The sequence below is a fragment of the Falco rusticolus genome, chromosome 5, assembly GCF_015220075.1.
Source record: "Falco rusticolus isolate bFalRus1 chromosome 5, bFalRus1.pri, whole genome shotgun sequence".
Classification (NCBI taxonomy): Eukaryota; Metazoa; Chordata; class Aves; order Falconiformes; family Falconidae; genus Falco; species Falco rusticolus.
In genome coordinates, this window is record NC_051191.1 from 73373691 (window position 1) to 73388716 (window position 15026).

At 41.0% G+C, this 15026-nt stretch overlaps 1 protein-coding gene across 1 annotated transcript in view; it reads left to right on the forward strand.

Annotated features, from left to right (window-relative positions):
- Nucleotides 1-234: 234 nt before the first annotated feature.
- Nucleotides 235-15026, forward strand: part of SOX5 (SRY-box transcription factor 5) — a 341339-nt gene continuing 326547 nt past the window's right edge. Inside the window, exon 1 of the mRNA XM_037389411.1 lies at nt 235-378. The gene's annotated coding sequence lies outside the window, so the exon portion shown is untranslated. The remainder of the gene's footprint in view (nt 379-15026) is intronic.

Here is a 15026-nt window from a genome sequence, read left to right on the forward strand (position 1 = left end):
TCCTTTTCCATGGCACAGTAGGTATTTCATCTTAATCTTTGGTTGCATGCTAAGAAATCAATACGTAAAGCAAAAGTGAACAGATACTTAAAAGGAAAGCATCAGAGAAGTTGAATAGTCATTTACTGGGTTAGTATTTAAAGCTGGCATATATTCTGAGTGGGAAACAGCTTCAGAATGGGGTGATTCACAAACCACTTCTTCCCCTTCAACAGCTAATTCAGAGACAGCAGGTGTGTGTAAGCAGCCCCTTCGAAAGAGGACCAAGTGTACTTTGTGACAGAATTGAGTGGAGATGATCCCAAGCTGAAAATCAAAACACCATCTTCCTTTAAGTTCACCGAGTGACCTGCGATTTTATTCCAGCGCCTGACACAGGTAAGAGGCTTCTACGGAGTCTGCATCTATATTTCACAAGGTGTTTTAATATGTGAATCCTAACCTTTATTCATTGGTGCCTTCAGGTTTTAAAAGTACTGGTGCAGTGCCAGGTACCAGTACCAGGTTTTTGGTAGTTTTACTGGGCTTTGAGGTATCTCTTTTGGCAAAATCAAATCAGAGAGCCACGGTGCATTTGTCAGCAATCCTACAGTAAATAATGCATACTCAGAATAAGTTTGGGACCAGAATTTGAGAGTAAAGGACTGTTTCTTAAATCTTTGTATCTCATTTCCATGTAAATCAGGATAAATTTGTTTGAGTTAAGCAACAGGTCTACATCAAGGTGGGAAATGCCATTGGCTCTTGGTCCCTTACTGGAGCTGATTCCTGGAGAAAGTAAATTTGGTCCTGAACTTTGTTGCTGTTGTAGAATGTATATTAAAAACAAACAAAAAAAAAACAAAACCAAAAAACAAACCCTGGAGAAATTCCAGTGTGTCTTTTGAAATGTTGTGCATAAGCACTAAGGATATGGCTGAGAGAGAGACTACCTGTACCATCCGGGCTGGGGCAGCTGCAGGCAGCAGTGTGGCGAGCTGACGTTCCTGGGCTGGTGGGCAGAGCCCTTCAGGAAGGCAGTGAGGGCAGGAATGAACTCCACGTTGCAGGTCCCCACCCTGAAGAGTCTTCCTTGGCCCTTTTCAGTTTCTATAGTTTAAGGTTCTATTTTTTACTTACTCTTGGGCATGAGGTGCCAGGTTCCTAGGCAGACCTGGGTTTTCCTTTTTTCTTTATATAGGATGAACTGTGCAGCCCATATAAAACACCCTGCCATGCAAGTTACTTGATAAGTCATGTTCAGTGGCAGTGGAGGACCTGCTCACCAGAGGCACAATGTATCATGAAAACAGAGGGCTGCTTTGCTCCATCATCATTTCATTTAGGATGAACAGCAAGAAAATATGTGATTCTATTCTCTGTGGCTTAATTTCAGTCAGAGATAGGTCTTCAGGGCAGTAACATCCTTCTTCCTCAGCTGCCACACCCACAAGACTTGTGTATTAACATGTCGTGCACTGAATGTGTGCAACACATCCTATTCTACCCGCTCCCCCACCCCGCCCCGAGTGCTGTTTCGTGTAAGTGACTGCATGATGCTGAAGCACAGCAGTAGGTGGCTTCTGCTGTCAGAGGGGACCCCCTCAAAATGAGGAGCTGCCTCTGCAGCTGCATGGGCAGCAAAAGCCAGGGTGCTTCCACGGGGCAGCAGCCACAAAAGCCACTTTCTGACAGCTAATGTTCTTATTCCTTAATCATTAGCCCTAATGAAGGGGTTTTGTCATTTTTTTTTTTTTAAAAAAAAAAGGTGGGGGGGGGGAGAGAAAAGAAAATGAGAAAGAAAAGAAAAAGAGAAAAGAAACAGCCAAGAAGGAGAAAAGACGGGGAATAGTTGGGATTATCTCTGTGCCGTCTCTCAGGTCCAGTGACAGCACGACTACAATGGGTAGCTTTCAGGACTGCATATGGTCTTCCTTCCGAGGGAGTTGATTAAGCGACTCCGGATGAAATTGAAATCCTGTGATTTGACCTTTGTCTGGCCTGGGAGGACTGCAATTCGCATAACAATTTCCTTTTGTTCTTTGTTTGGAGTTATTAATCCAACATGAGCCTCGAATTAATCAGGGGTAGTGCGTTGTTACATTTCTAATTCACAGCTCCACTGCTTGTGTCTTTTTTAATTAAGGCCGAATGATAGCAGGCCTTAGCCCCTGATTGCAACACTTACTAACCACACATTGAGGGATGAAGAGGCTAAATAGGCAGAATGAGATTACTTCAAGGTTTCACTTAATTGTTTTCTTCCTTTAAGTAAAGAGCACTGAATGAACATTGTTAATGCCAGGCTGGAAGTGTTTCTTTTATATATGTTATGTGTGTGTGTGTATATGTGTGTGCAGGGGTGGGGGAGGTTATGATGGGTGCACCGAGGACTCAGAGCTCTAATGGCTCAGGGGTTTGTAAAATTGAAGCCTTTGGTTATTGATTTAAACCATTCATCCCACCTCCCCTGGGGGGCAGGGGCAAGAGTAGAGGAAGGAGGAAAAGAGTTGAAGAACATTAAACTGAAGTTAGCTACATGGATTTTCTTCTATCCTGCGTGAGCCCATTGTTTATATAGGGTTTTTTTCTCTTTGCTGGTGGTTCAAAATGTAGGAAGGTTGAAGGCTATCAGAGATGCTCAAGAAATGTGTGGAGAGATGCAAAGCTCTCTAAAGCCTGGGAGTGGTAATAATGATAATAAAATAAAGGCAAGCCAGTTATGTCACACACCAGATACTGAAGGATGTTTGAGCCATGTTTCAAAAGCTGTTTGTAAACTTGTATTGTCAGAGCAGTTCAGAGCCACAAAGGCGCAGGTGCTTTTCCAGGGGAATGGTGTAGATGATCTCAGATTCATGCTGGATAAGTCAGCCTGTGCCAGCCGCTCAGGATGCTGGAAAAGAAAATGCACTGAGTGCCCAGCCTTGCAACATTTATTTGCACAAATAGTTCCATTAGCTTGGAAAAAAAAAAATAAAAAGCATGACAAGAGTCATATTGCAGGATCAGGCCCAGTGTTTTGGCCTCCTGTGGTGTGTTATATTGGGTAGGATTGTTATGGAGAAAGGTTAATATCTGGGGTCCCAAATCTTCAGTTGCTGAATATACAGAAACCCTATTGAATTCCATTTGTGCTGTGCTCCTGCGATATCAGATGGAGCTCTGTAATTATGGGAAACTAACTCTCCTTGAGATATTTCATCCATCCACGGAGCTGGATGGATAGGGGAAGCGCTTGCTTGGAAAAGTTAATGTTTCTGTGTAAAATGGCAAGCTGGTGTTAAGCATACCAGAGTGCACAGATACAGAGCTGCCATTCTCACTCTGGCCTGGGATATTGGGGGTAGCAACACTGTTCCTGCTCTTCTGAATTCTCAATGCGCAGTGGCTGTTCCATGAAGGATTATCTAAGAATGCAATGGTAAAACCTCTAGACAGATTAAGCACAAGTAGGGATGTAAGCTCCAAAGGTGAAAAATGCTCCAGGTAAAAGCTTATTCCTGTATTTAGAAATCTAAATCAGGAACTGAGTCTGCTTTTTTAGATGAACCTGAAAAGAACAGGCTATATATTCAGCCTTCCATAGAAATGTAGGTAGTATCTGGAAACAAAAACAAACTGACACACAAATCTTTAGGTCTGGTCTTCAGTTGGTGCATAGGAGCACCAGTGTTTCCATTTCTTTCCATGATCAGTCATGTCAACACAGGATTTACACCAAACCGGGTTCACAGGTTCAAAGCCATTTTCTTGCCTTTACTGCTCTTTTCTTAGGTGTTGCCTGATCCTGTGTGTCAGGATACTTCTGGTAGATTGCCAGCTCCTGTGCTGAGAGAAATCAATGGGATAAGAAGATGCTCAGCATTCATTGGAGTAGGGCTGCCTTACTGGCAGTTCAAGTACTAATAATTCTGTTTTTCAGAACCGGGTTTTATGTTCTTACACTGAATAACACCTTATTCTGCAAGTACTTCTATGGAATCAGACATTGCATAGAGAAAATAGTATTAAGTATGAGTAAGCACATCAGAATCTGACCATCAGTCACTCATTCTTGTTTATTTCCATTTAAAGACTGGATACTTCACATTTGTCCGCCTTGTTCTCTTTTTCCTAGAAATCTCTGTAGACCAGGGTACGTTTGTTTATAACAGACACAATTCCAGAATCCAGACCTGCTTTCGGTGCCATTGTGTGTCTTAAATCTGTGTGCTTCTTTTTTTAATTATTGTTTGAAGGTTCACTGTCTTTGATTTGAAGGTGTCACATGAAATTTCCAAAGGGTCTCAGGGTGAATGAGTCTGCCCATGTGTTTCTTGTGTGTTTTGCATAACATCTTAAAATCCCAAGTGCAGTTTGTTCTGTCTCCTTTGTAAAAAATCTCATGGCAGTGGTCATTAGAATGGGTATATTTGGGTACTTCTAAAATCTGCTTCTTTTTCTTACCCTTGTATAGCATAATGTTCATCACTGATGTATTCAGTAGCTCTCCTCAGCAAACTTATAATACTTTTAAAGTATTTTGAGAACCTTAAAGATGAAAGAAGTTGTATAAACAGAGGGCAGCAGCATTATAATGCTTCTTTGGATGGTTAACCCTCACTTGCAGGACCTTGCTGTACAGCTAGAGCCAGGTACTCTGTCAGTAGTTTTCAGCAGTTGGCTTGTTCTCTGTGTAATGTGACATTTCTGATTCCTTTCAATTACTCTGGGAAGGAAGTTAGGCTTCATGCCACAGTTAGGAACCGAAAGGCCAGGTCAGGGTGCATGATAACACTTTCCTGTCCTTGCCCAAAGTGGCTGTAGTTGCACTTATTTAAGGGACAATCTGTTCATCAGTAGTTCTTGAATATTTGTAGCTGCAACGGTCAACCGTAATGAGTCCACAAATAAATAAGGAGTGACTTTTGTGTTGCTGCTGCTGTTATTCCTGACGGTTTTAGACAATCTGTTGCTACTTATGAAATATTTGTGTGGAGATCAAAACTGCCCTCTCCTCTCCAGCAGGGATGTGCTCCTCATGTCTACAATGACAAGTCGCCCTTGTGCAGCAAAATGCCAAATTTCAGCAGTGGCACATTGACCGTGCTGCTCCTCCACCTCATGTGGAGGTGCTGACGCTCCTTCTCCTTGAAATCAGTGGCAGGTCAGCCCTGGCCCGTTATATTTCTCTGCTCTCCCCTTTCGGACATAAGGTAGAGATTACGATTAATGGTCCTTTGAGTTGCTCAGCGCTCCTCCCTCTGCGCTGTCTCCCCGCGATCCCCCTTCCCGCGCCTCCCTCTCCCCCCGTCAATGGGAGCCTTTGATGTCGCACAAGAGAAGACTGTTGGCTAACAGTCTGGAGGCTGCTTCATTTGAACTAACCACCACATGAAAACAAATGTGATCCATCATATTTCATTAACTAGCTGCCCCCTGTTCGGGTGCCCTTTTTTGATGTCAGAGCGCATCCTGGCAGAAATCAGAAAGATATGTATGATTAAGACCAGTAATAATAGTTAGTGCATTGTATTGTAAATTACCTTTCTGGGCCCCGTTACTTTATCAGCCCCACTGGCCTTGCCTTGGGTACATTTTTGACTACTCTGTATATACAGTGTATTAGCGCAATGGAGATCATTATGTGGCCTGTATTTGAGTCATTTTTATTTAAGATGCCAAACAATAAGCTGTTGATTGGGGGAACAAGAGGCGAACAATAATGTTCTGTGTCACATAATACACCACCATTTTCCAGCTTTGCTTTAGAAGGGCCCTCTTTATTGTTTTTGTATAAAAATGGTTCTTAGGAGGAGGAATATTTTGCTGAGGTATGTCATTATTTTGCAAATTTCTATTATCTCATCATGTTGTCTTCATTGTAAATTGCAGCTAATTAGGAACCTAGTTAGAGCCCCAGCTTTGAGGCTGGCTTTTTTTGTGAAAAGAGCCCACCGATTACCGCACTACAAGAGAGGAAGGGAGAGAAAAAGGAGATTAATCTGGTTACCTAGGCGACACTCGCTTCCATCTGCGAGGAACAATACATTTTTGTTTCCTTGGCTCAGTTCAGATCTGTTTTGTTTAGGGGGAAAAAAAGAGAGAGGGGGAGAGGGAGAGGGAGAGAGAGAGAGAAGGGGAGAGAGGGAGAGGGAGAGGAGGCAGCCCCACAACAATGCTGGACTCTGTCTGGCCCCGGCTTACCCGCTTCCATCCCTCCGCAAGTTCGGGGTCTCAGGGGAGTGGGAAGATGAAAGAGATAAGCTCCAAAGTTGTCAAAGGTCATAACCTTGCCACACAAAGCCAGCAGTTTTACTTCTAAATCCCCTTCTCCCAAAAAGCACTTAATGAAATAATATACTGTGCTTCTCAACACCCCGTAGTCTTTATTAAGCAGCAAGGCCCCCGAGATGGTGAATTTAAGGAGTCGGTTAAAACTTCTGACTAAACAGTCGCTGACTAGGAGCATCTACAGTAGACGTGAGGGGGGGTTTCTGAGCAAGAGAGACAACTTTTCTTCCAGTGTCTCTTGTTAGCAGTATTGTGGCTTCCCTGACACATGTTTTATAGCTGCCTTCACACAAAAGGCAGAGGTCTGTGAAGGCAGGGTAATTTTCTTTTTTGTCTTTTTTAAAAAAATAAAAAAATCTTTTCGGTTACCTTCACAAGGTCATGGTTTAACAGATGACAGTGACCTGTATCTTTCCTGTTGTGCATCAAATTATAAAACCCTTGCACAGCTTTTGCACGGGGTAGACAATACAGCCGTGTTATTTGCTTCTTATTTTGGAGCAGCTTGCCAGAAAAAGGACGGGGGTAATAACCAGAGCTGATGGAGCCTGGCTGAAAGCTCAGAAATGCTCACAAGCTCTTGAACTGAATTGGCTAAACCCGCAGCCTTTTGATAAGCATAATGGTTTCTCCAGGTGTTATGTCATCACGTGTAATGTTTTGCTATCTGGTAGTGTTATGGATGATGACATAAAGTCACAAAAATATCGAAGTTACCAATTTTAGCTTATCTGATCTTTCCAAACCTGGACTGTGCTGATAAAATCAGAATAAGTATCAGGTTAACAATTCTACATCTTGTGTTCTGCATTGCTCTGGAATACTGTTCTTATATTTTCTTCCTCTAAAGAAGCTTCTAAAAGCTGCTTCAGTGACGGTGTGTTGGTCCCTCTGACTGCAATGACAGTCATCATGTTGAAAAATTACAGATATTCAGAAGGAAAGAATGGATGAAGGTATGACAGCTTTTTTGTGTGAGGAGCGTGAGGCATCTTAGAATTGAGGTAATTTGAATTTCCAGTTCTTCCACATGCGTTCGGTGGGATCTTGGCCAAATCATTTGGCCTATTTCTGCCTGGGGCCTTGACCTATAAAGTAGGCAAAGCTGTATTTCTCTACCATGGAGGATAACTTGAGTCTTAATTAATTAAGGACTTATGAAGAGTTTGAGATGCTTGTATAAATGCAGAACATTTAATCCTTACCTCTTCTGTTTCACTAAATGCCTTGTTGGGTACACCTGAACCGGTTCTTCTGAGAAGAACTCTCAAGTGAAAATTAAATCAATCATACTTGACTTTGTTAATTGAAGAGACTTGCTGAGATGTTTTGCAGACATTTGGATGGAGCAGTTGTCACCTCACAGAGAATTAGCTCACTGTTAGCCATCATTTTACAAGCTCTGAGGAGAATGTCCTCAGTAATTCTGCAATGCATTAAAATGAGGTGGGGGAGGAAAGTTGGTTATACGATATCTGTGTGTGAAAAAGAGACTACTCTTTGGTACACAGTTGGTACTGTTTGAGGGAAAGATTTGGGGAGTGAAGTAGCAACTAGAGATGTTAGCAGTATAAAGAAAGGAAGAGGAGTATTTCACAAGTTTGTTTAAATAGGATTTTTGCATTTTAGTAGCAATGTTCATTCTGAAGGAATCATTATGAATGCTTCAGAATTGTAAGGGGGGGGTGGGTGGAAATCACCCATTATGAGAGAGAACAAGCATGACTCCACATAACAAGTTAGAGAAAGATGTTACTTTGAACTACATTATAATTTGGAGAGACTCCAGGGTTAGCCTTCTGTTCTTTGAGAGGGGTGGGGAGGGGGCATTTAATAACTTTTGCTGGCCTACACTGTTCTTACATCTTGTGGAAAAGGTTGACAGTGATGGAGTGTGGACAGAGCCTATTACTTGTTGAAGAGACATCATAAAGTGGAAAACCAAAGTCACACTACTCATGTTGGGAAATGCTGCCTATGCATTTAGACACCAAAGAGCATTATCTCCACCTTAGGAATTATCAAGGAAAAAGAAAAATAAAGTAAATGCGATGTCATTTTAAGTGACTGCTTGGGAGAAACAAGAGTGTGTTTCAGTCTGATATGGTTTCACTTGGGCTCAGAAGACTGGGAATCAAGAATCAAAAGGAAGCTTTTTAGAAAAAAATTCCAGGGTGGCCCAGTCATGAAGAGCTTAGCTGAGCCCTGAAGCTACAGAGATGGAAGGATCCTCTTGAAGAATTGTTACAGTTTCGTGAAAGTTCAATGTCTGCTTCAGCCCCAGTATAAAAGCAAGAGCATTTATTGGCAATTCTGTGCCGCTGTCGTCCTAACAAGGGATTCTGTTTCCATGTATGTACTTCCAAGTATGTGCTTAAATCCATTTCATTTTCTTGAAATGGAAGAGATCTGTTCTTCCAAGGAAGGGAACTGCAAAAGGCTGCATTTCCTCTCATGTCCTGGCACCGTTGCTAAGGTCTGCAATACTGCATGCTTGCCTAGATAGACCCAGGTTGTAGTTGAGACTTCTTAACGCCCCAGCCACCTGATGTTTTTGAGATGGTGAAGCTGAAATGGTCTGCACTGCAGCCTGCAATCTCACAAGTTGTGGCACCAGCAGACTGCTGCCCACCTAACACCAGCCTGGAGTGTGGGATGGGGACAGACTGCCAGAGGGGAGTGCCAGGACCTTACTCCTGGAGACTCTGATGCGTCCCTGGAAGGTCTTTCTTTATTGCTAATTGGTGTAAAGTCTGCTTGGGTCCATCAAATCTGGCAAAATAAAACCCAGAGGGGAATATTGCTGCAGCCTCACGTCACATCTTCCGTGTTGCATTTTGGAACGACACAGAATGTCATCTTGAATTGTTAGTCTGAAAGTTCCTCAAAGGGTTTCTGTTCAGGCCAGTCCCTTATCAGAGCCAGTTTAAGAAATTTAGCTCTTAAATTCCATTTCTTTTGAAACTATTTTTTTTCTGTGTTGTGTAATGGTTTCCCTGTGTTTCCAGTCCATTACTGTCAGGTCTTTTTGGGAATGTCAGTTTGCATAAAAGCTGATATAAACATTCAGCAGAGCTTGAAGCAGCCCCTGAATGAATTCTGTCTTGGGAAACCTAGTCCTGTACCAAAATAATTTCTGAATAATCATTGCGAGGACCAAGATCTGTGCTATTTCTGTGTTATTCTATAGTAAAGAACTGGTAAATATTTTTCATACAGGCATTTGAGGAGATGTGAAGAACTCAGAGGGACAAGATACAATAGTTCATGTTTCTTGGTCTAGCACTTCTTTAGAAAATTTTACCTTCTCTTTCAACTGAATGAGAAATTTCCCTAGGAGAATAGGATGTGTTGCAAATGTGTGAGCAGTCTGCCATGGAAAGCAACCCCACAACTAGCCGCTAGCAGTGGACAGTTTGGCTCTTTAAACCATAGTTAGGGTCAGAATTTAGATTGGAAAGGACCTCTGAAAGTCATCTGGTCCAACCCTTTACTCAAAGGATGGACAACCTGGAAATTAGTTCAGGTTGTTCAGGATATTATTCAGTTTCTAGGCACTTGGTCCAATGTTGCACCACCCTCACTGTTAATAATTTTTTTCCTATGTATTTAATTGTAATTTCTCTTGTTATTATTGTTCCACTTAACAATATAGACTGGATGTTAGTAACATTTCAGGACAATGTTAAATCTCTTATCTGTTTGGTAGAGGGCATTTACATGGTACAGGATTGAATGTTACTGCAATTATTAGCAAACATGGAAGATGCACAAATGACACGATTATTGGTGCATGTTGGCTATTGGAGAACATGGTGCTAATGAGTAACCACCTCTGCCTCTCTCCCTCTCTCTCACGCCCTCACTGATACAGCTTTCTCTTTTCTGACAAAAGAGAAGAAAGGAGGGGAGGAAAAGAGAGCAAGAAAATCCTCCATCTGTTACATAGGTAGCACATACAGTCAGTGTAAGAGACCAGTGTGCTGTATACATGAGCTGTAGATAATAATTTTATTTATCCCTTTCTAGGGCACACCACATCAGTGGCTTGTCTGGGGGCAATTGAAAAGGAGTTAAAGGAAGCAGTTGTTGATCACTTTTACTTCTTCCTTGCTTTATTTTTATGCATGGTTACCCAGCGCCAAAATGAGAGGACTCCTTTTGTGTGTCATTTTCATTTTATCTGTGAACAGAAAGCTATGTTTAGAATCTCATGACTGAATAAATTTCCTACAGATAAGAGCTTTCTTTAAGACAGGCCCTATCATGTGGGCACTCTGTGAGACTGTTTCTCCATTCTACTTAAACTCCTCTCTGCTCCTTCAAAAGTGAAAAAGACCCATAGAAACAGATTTTGAGGAAATATCCTTGGTATAAAGGGCTTCCCAGGTTAATATGGAACCAACAGAATAACTGTGCCTTCCTCTGCAAATGAAATTGTGCTCTATTAGCTTTTTGAGAGAAGCTAACAGATACACCCTCTATTCCTTCACAAAACATATGTTAGACATCTTTGAAGAGGACTTCAATACAGTGCACAGAGATTTTATTGCTTAATATGCTTTGGTTCAACAGTCCGTAGAATAAAATAGAAGTGTTGGCAGCAAAGACTGTTCAAAAATCATAAATTAAGTCTCAAAATGAAAACTTGGCATAATAGCTGTGGCATTATAAGCAAATATATCCTGCATCCCTTTTTCATTGCCTTTTTGTTTCTGAACTTCTTCAATGCATTCAGCTGATGCATTCTGGGCATTAACAATAAATCTCAAAATTTAAAAAGTGAAGCCCAAGGTGGTTTTGATTTGAGGAGTCGCAGCTTTGAGAGAAGCACAGACACTGGAATATTTGTAAGTAATGAAGGGTGAATCTCAGAAGACTAAGAAAGTCAGTTTAGTTTGGATCAACTCCTGAAATCTTGAGTGGCTGGCTGTACAATTCAGGCAGTTGAACAGGTTTTCCTATGAGCTTGCTAGGATTTTGTCTTCTGCTTATTGTTTATCAACATGCACATACTTCCTGTGATAGATGATGACAGGAGAAAGGGTTCATTTTCATGAAAGTACTATGAACTTCCAAAAAAACCCCAAGTAGTAATTTGGTAACAGAAAAGTAGGAGTCACTTGAGGTTTTTTGCAGTAGATATTTCATGGTACTCTGTTAAGTCCCCTCCCACAGTGGCTCTCCTTCAGCAGGTTTACAGAGCCGTGCTCTAGTTGCAAATAATTATTTTTTTTCTGTCTTGGAATGTTGCACCTTCTATAATTCATGTACAATGAACAACTGAGCCGGAAAAAGAATAGTTTTTCTGTTCATTGCTATCCGTTGCATACGCTTTGGAGAAGTTTTATTCTCCTCCTGATCCTGCTAATATTTAGTTGTGTGCTTGGCTCTGTGTAGGTCAATAGTTTGCAGGTCTCAGGTATCAGTTACTGTCATTCTTGCTGAAAACACCCTCCTAGACAACAAAAAAGGAGTGCAGAAGTAAGAAAAAAGAATGTAAAACATAGGTGTTTAAAGTGTATACAACATTTCTCAGGCACTCAATTTGAAACATTTAATATATGTATTTCTTTTTCATTGAGTCGTTTAAAAATGGCAAGTTGATTGGCTTCCTTTCAGAAGATTGTTGGTGGTATTTTCTTTACTGATGCCCCTGTGGACCTGCATACATTGATTACTCTTTCTTCAAGCTTTCAGTCTGGAACATTTCATCACATTGATGATCAGTAATTAAAAAAAAAACACAAACAAATGAAGGGAATTGGAGGGATTGATGGTCATCCACACTTCGAAAAGTGACATTGTAAGTCAGATTTAAATAGGAAAAGACAAGGAAATTAAGGTTTCTCAAGACTGTTTGTATATGGTGTTACAAAATTCCCCAAACTACACTGATTGCATACATTGGATTGACTGAAGGCTTTGATAATTTAGCATAAAAATCAAGTACACTATGCACAATTCTCCATACTTTTTCAGCTATTTCTGCCATCTCATGTATATTCTGACCTTTAAGGACAGTCTTTCTATAGTCAGTGCTCTGTAGTATGTAAATGTTTCAGCAGCTAGATGAAGTCTTTGGCCAGCAAGTCAATAAAACTTGCTGTGAATCTGCACATTTTCTATTGCATTCAACTTTTATGCTTCCAGAGTGAAGATGATTAAGTTTTAAAAAGTTTGGAGAATTTGACTTTAAACATTGTTGACAGTTTCAGGAATCATTGGGCAGCCTGACATAATGTTATTCATGATGAGAGAGCTGTCAGCACAGATCAGGAGTGGTACCAGAGAGAAATGTAAGGCGATATTTTTGCTATAGTATGTGGGGATTTAGCGACTTCTATTAGTAATGGGAGTTTTGCAGTTCAATCCCCAAGCATCATCCCTCCAAAAAAATGCTGAAAACATGCCCTGTAGTGTAGCTTGAATTAAATTTTATGTTTGCTGTTGTTTGGACATTGAAGATCATCGTGTCTGAGCAGTGGCTCTGGTTCCAGTTTCCTTCAGGTGCTGCTGAAGAGTAGGGAGCTTGTCATGGTTTAACCCTAGCCGGCAACGAAGGGCCACGCAGCTGCTCGCTCACTCCCCCACAGTGGGATGGGAGAGAGAATCAGAAGGGTAAAAGTGAGAAAGTGTTGAAACCCAGCCCAGCAAGTTACATCTTGCAAGGAGGTACAGGTCCTCACTCTTACTGTCTTTAGAAAGTAGTATGTTTTTTAGGACAGAGATTATATCTCTGTGTTTGTGAAGTATGCGTAATATTTTGAGTGCTAATGTAATATAAGTAGTAATAATGACAACTTCAGGGTTTTTTTATTGCCACTAAATCTTTGTTGTCTAAATGATTCCATAGCTATTTTTCCTTTTCCTTACATTTTCTTGCTCATTAAATTTTGATGCAACCCTATGGGGGGAAAATAGAGAAGAGAGAACAAAATGTATTAATCCATCAAAAGCTGTGCTGAAAATGTTTGCATGCTTCTACTGAAAGGTCTCAATTTTAAGCCACAGCCTAAATCCATTCTTGTTTCTGTTTACCTTTAAAGTATTTTCAGTCATTGTATACTTATAAAATAATTAGCATACTTCAAAACCCACTACTTTTGTAAAGCCAAGGTTTCTATGGTATGAATTCTTCCCAGCTGTGATAAAACACTCTTGAAATTAACAGTAGCTTGATGAGATCTATATGGGACTTGGTAACAGGAGCAACCTTTGTGCTGCTGTAGCTGAAATTACCTCAGCACTTCCCACTGCCCACTGCAAACTGAGTTTTCATGTGATTGTTTCAGCTGTCCATGCATCCGCTGCAATGATGTTTATTGTACAAAATTTCAGGTTTTGAGCACGTTTTTAAATCTACCAGATTTAAATATAAAACATTTTACTCTTTCTTTTATAATTATTCCCTCTTGGAAGCTGTTTTTTCTCTCTATCGTTGTGATTTCCTTTCTTTTAAAGTAATTTGTTAGACTCTCTGTTTTTTCCTGATGTCAGTTACCTTTGGGATTGTATGCCTGTCTCTTAAATATTTCATTGAGGCTTGATCTTGCAAGGTCCAGAGTACTTAGGTGATTAAATATGAGTAAGTGCTCTGTAGGATCTTCAGTGAGAGTGCTGGGGCAGAAGCAAACCCTATAGAAGAGTCAGGGTGAGCTTTTGGCTGAGGACTGGCACTCAGCACTCCTGAGAGTCTGGGACCCAGGGATTCACTCATAGCTGGGGTTTTACCTCACTTTACTCCACCATAGAGAGGATATGGGAACATTTGTGTCCATTTCCACAATTTTCTATGGTTAAACAATTGATGCTTGATGAGTTCTTACAGAGAAGTGTGCATATTTGTACTTTGTGTGTGTTTATAAGCATGCAAAATACATATTTATTCCAATTTAATGTAGTAATAGTCCCAGCTTGAAAGTAGTCTCCTACAGATGTACTTTAAAATTACTAAAGAAACCCCTTTTTAATGCATCAGACACTGTAATGTGCAACCCATGCCCCATCTTCTAGGCTGTTACGATGCTAAAACTTGGAGTGGCTGCAGAGTGCCGGGTAAAAATCATCTTTGTCCATATGTAATGTTTTAAGGCAGTTATACATGTTTATGCTGGTTATGAACAGTTCTAGTCGTTATGGCAAGTGTTTTAATTTGAAAACCTTTTCTGACAGACTTAAAGTGTTTAAAAAATGCAAATACAAAGGAACTTGGTGTCCCCAGAATGCTGTACTTCTCCACAGAATAAGTCTGGGTAACCACTAATTCTTGAAAAATTGAAGTGTGGCTTCCAAGCCTGAACTGTGTCATGAGATCAGCCACAAGTGCACGCTATCACAAGGTCTGCAAGTAATCTAAATCTGGCATTACCAGGTGTCTTCAGGATTGTACCACATGCTCAACCCTGTACTGACATGGGGTAGAGCGCTGGGATTCCTGGGGGAACTTTGCCATCTCCTGTCTGTGAGCTTCTCTCTTTGGCTCTGAAGCTATGTGATAGGAGTGCTAAGGATCCTGGCCAGAGAAAGATTTTTTCGTATGGTTCTTGGGGGCGAGGTACCAGCCACCCCAGCAATAATGTGTGTCACAAGCAGAGTAACTCGCTTTGAGCTTCCCTTTTATTTGCAAGGAGAGTTGGGATTCTGACTCTTTAAGACTGGAGCAGCACATGTCTTTCTTTTGAGTACTTTTTTGTGGACTGTTTAGCTGATCTCAGTTTTCTTGGGTGTGCGAAAAAAACAACAGGATGATAAAGATATTCTGACTGCAC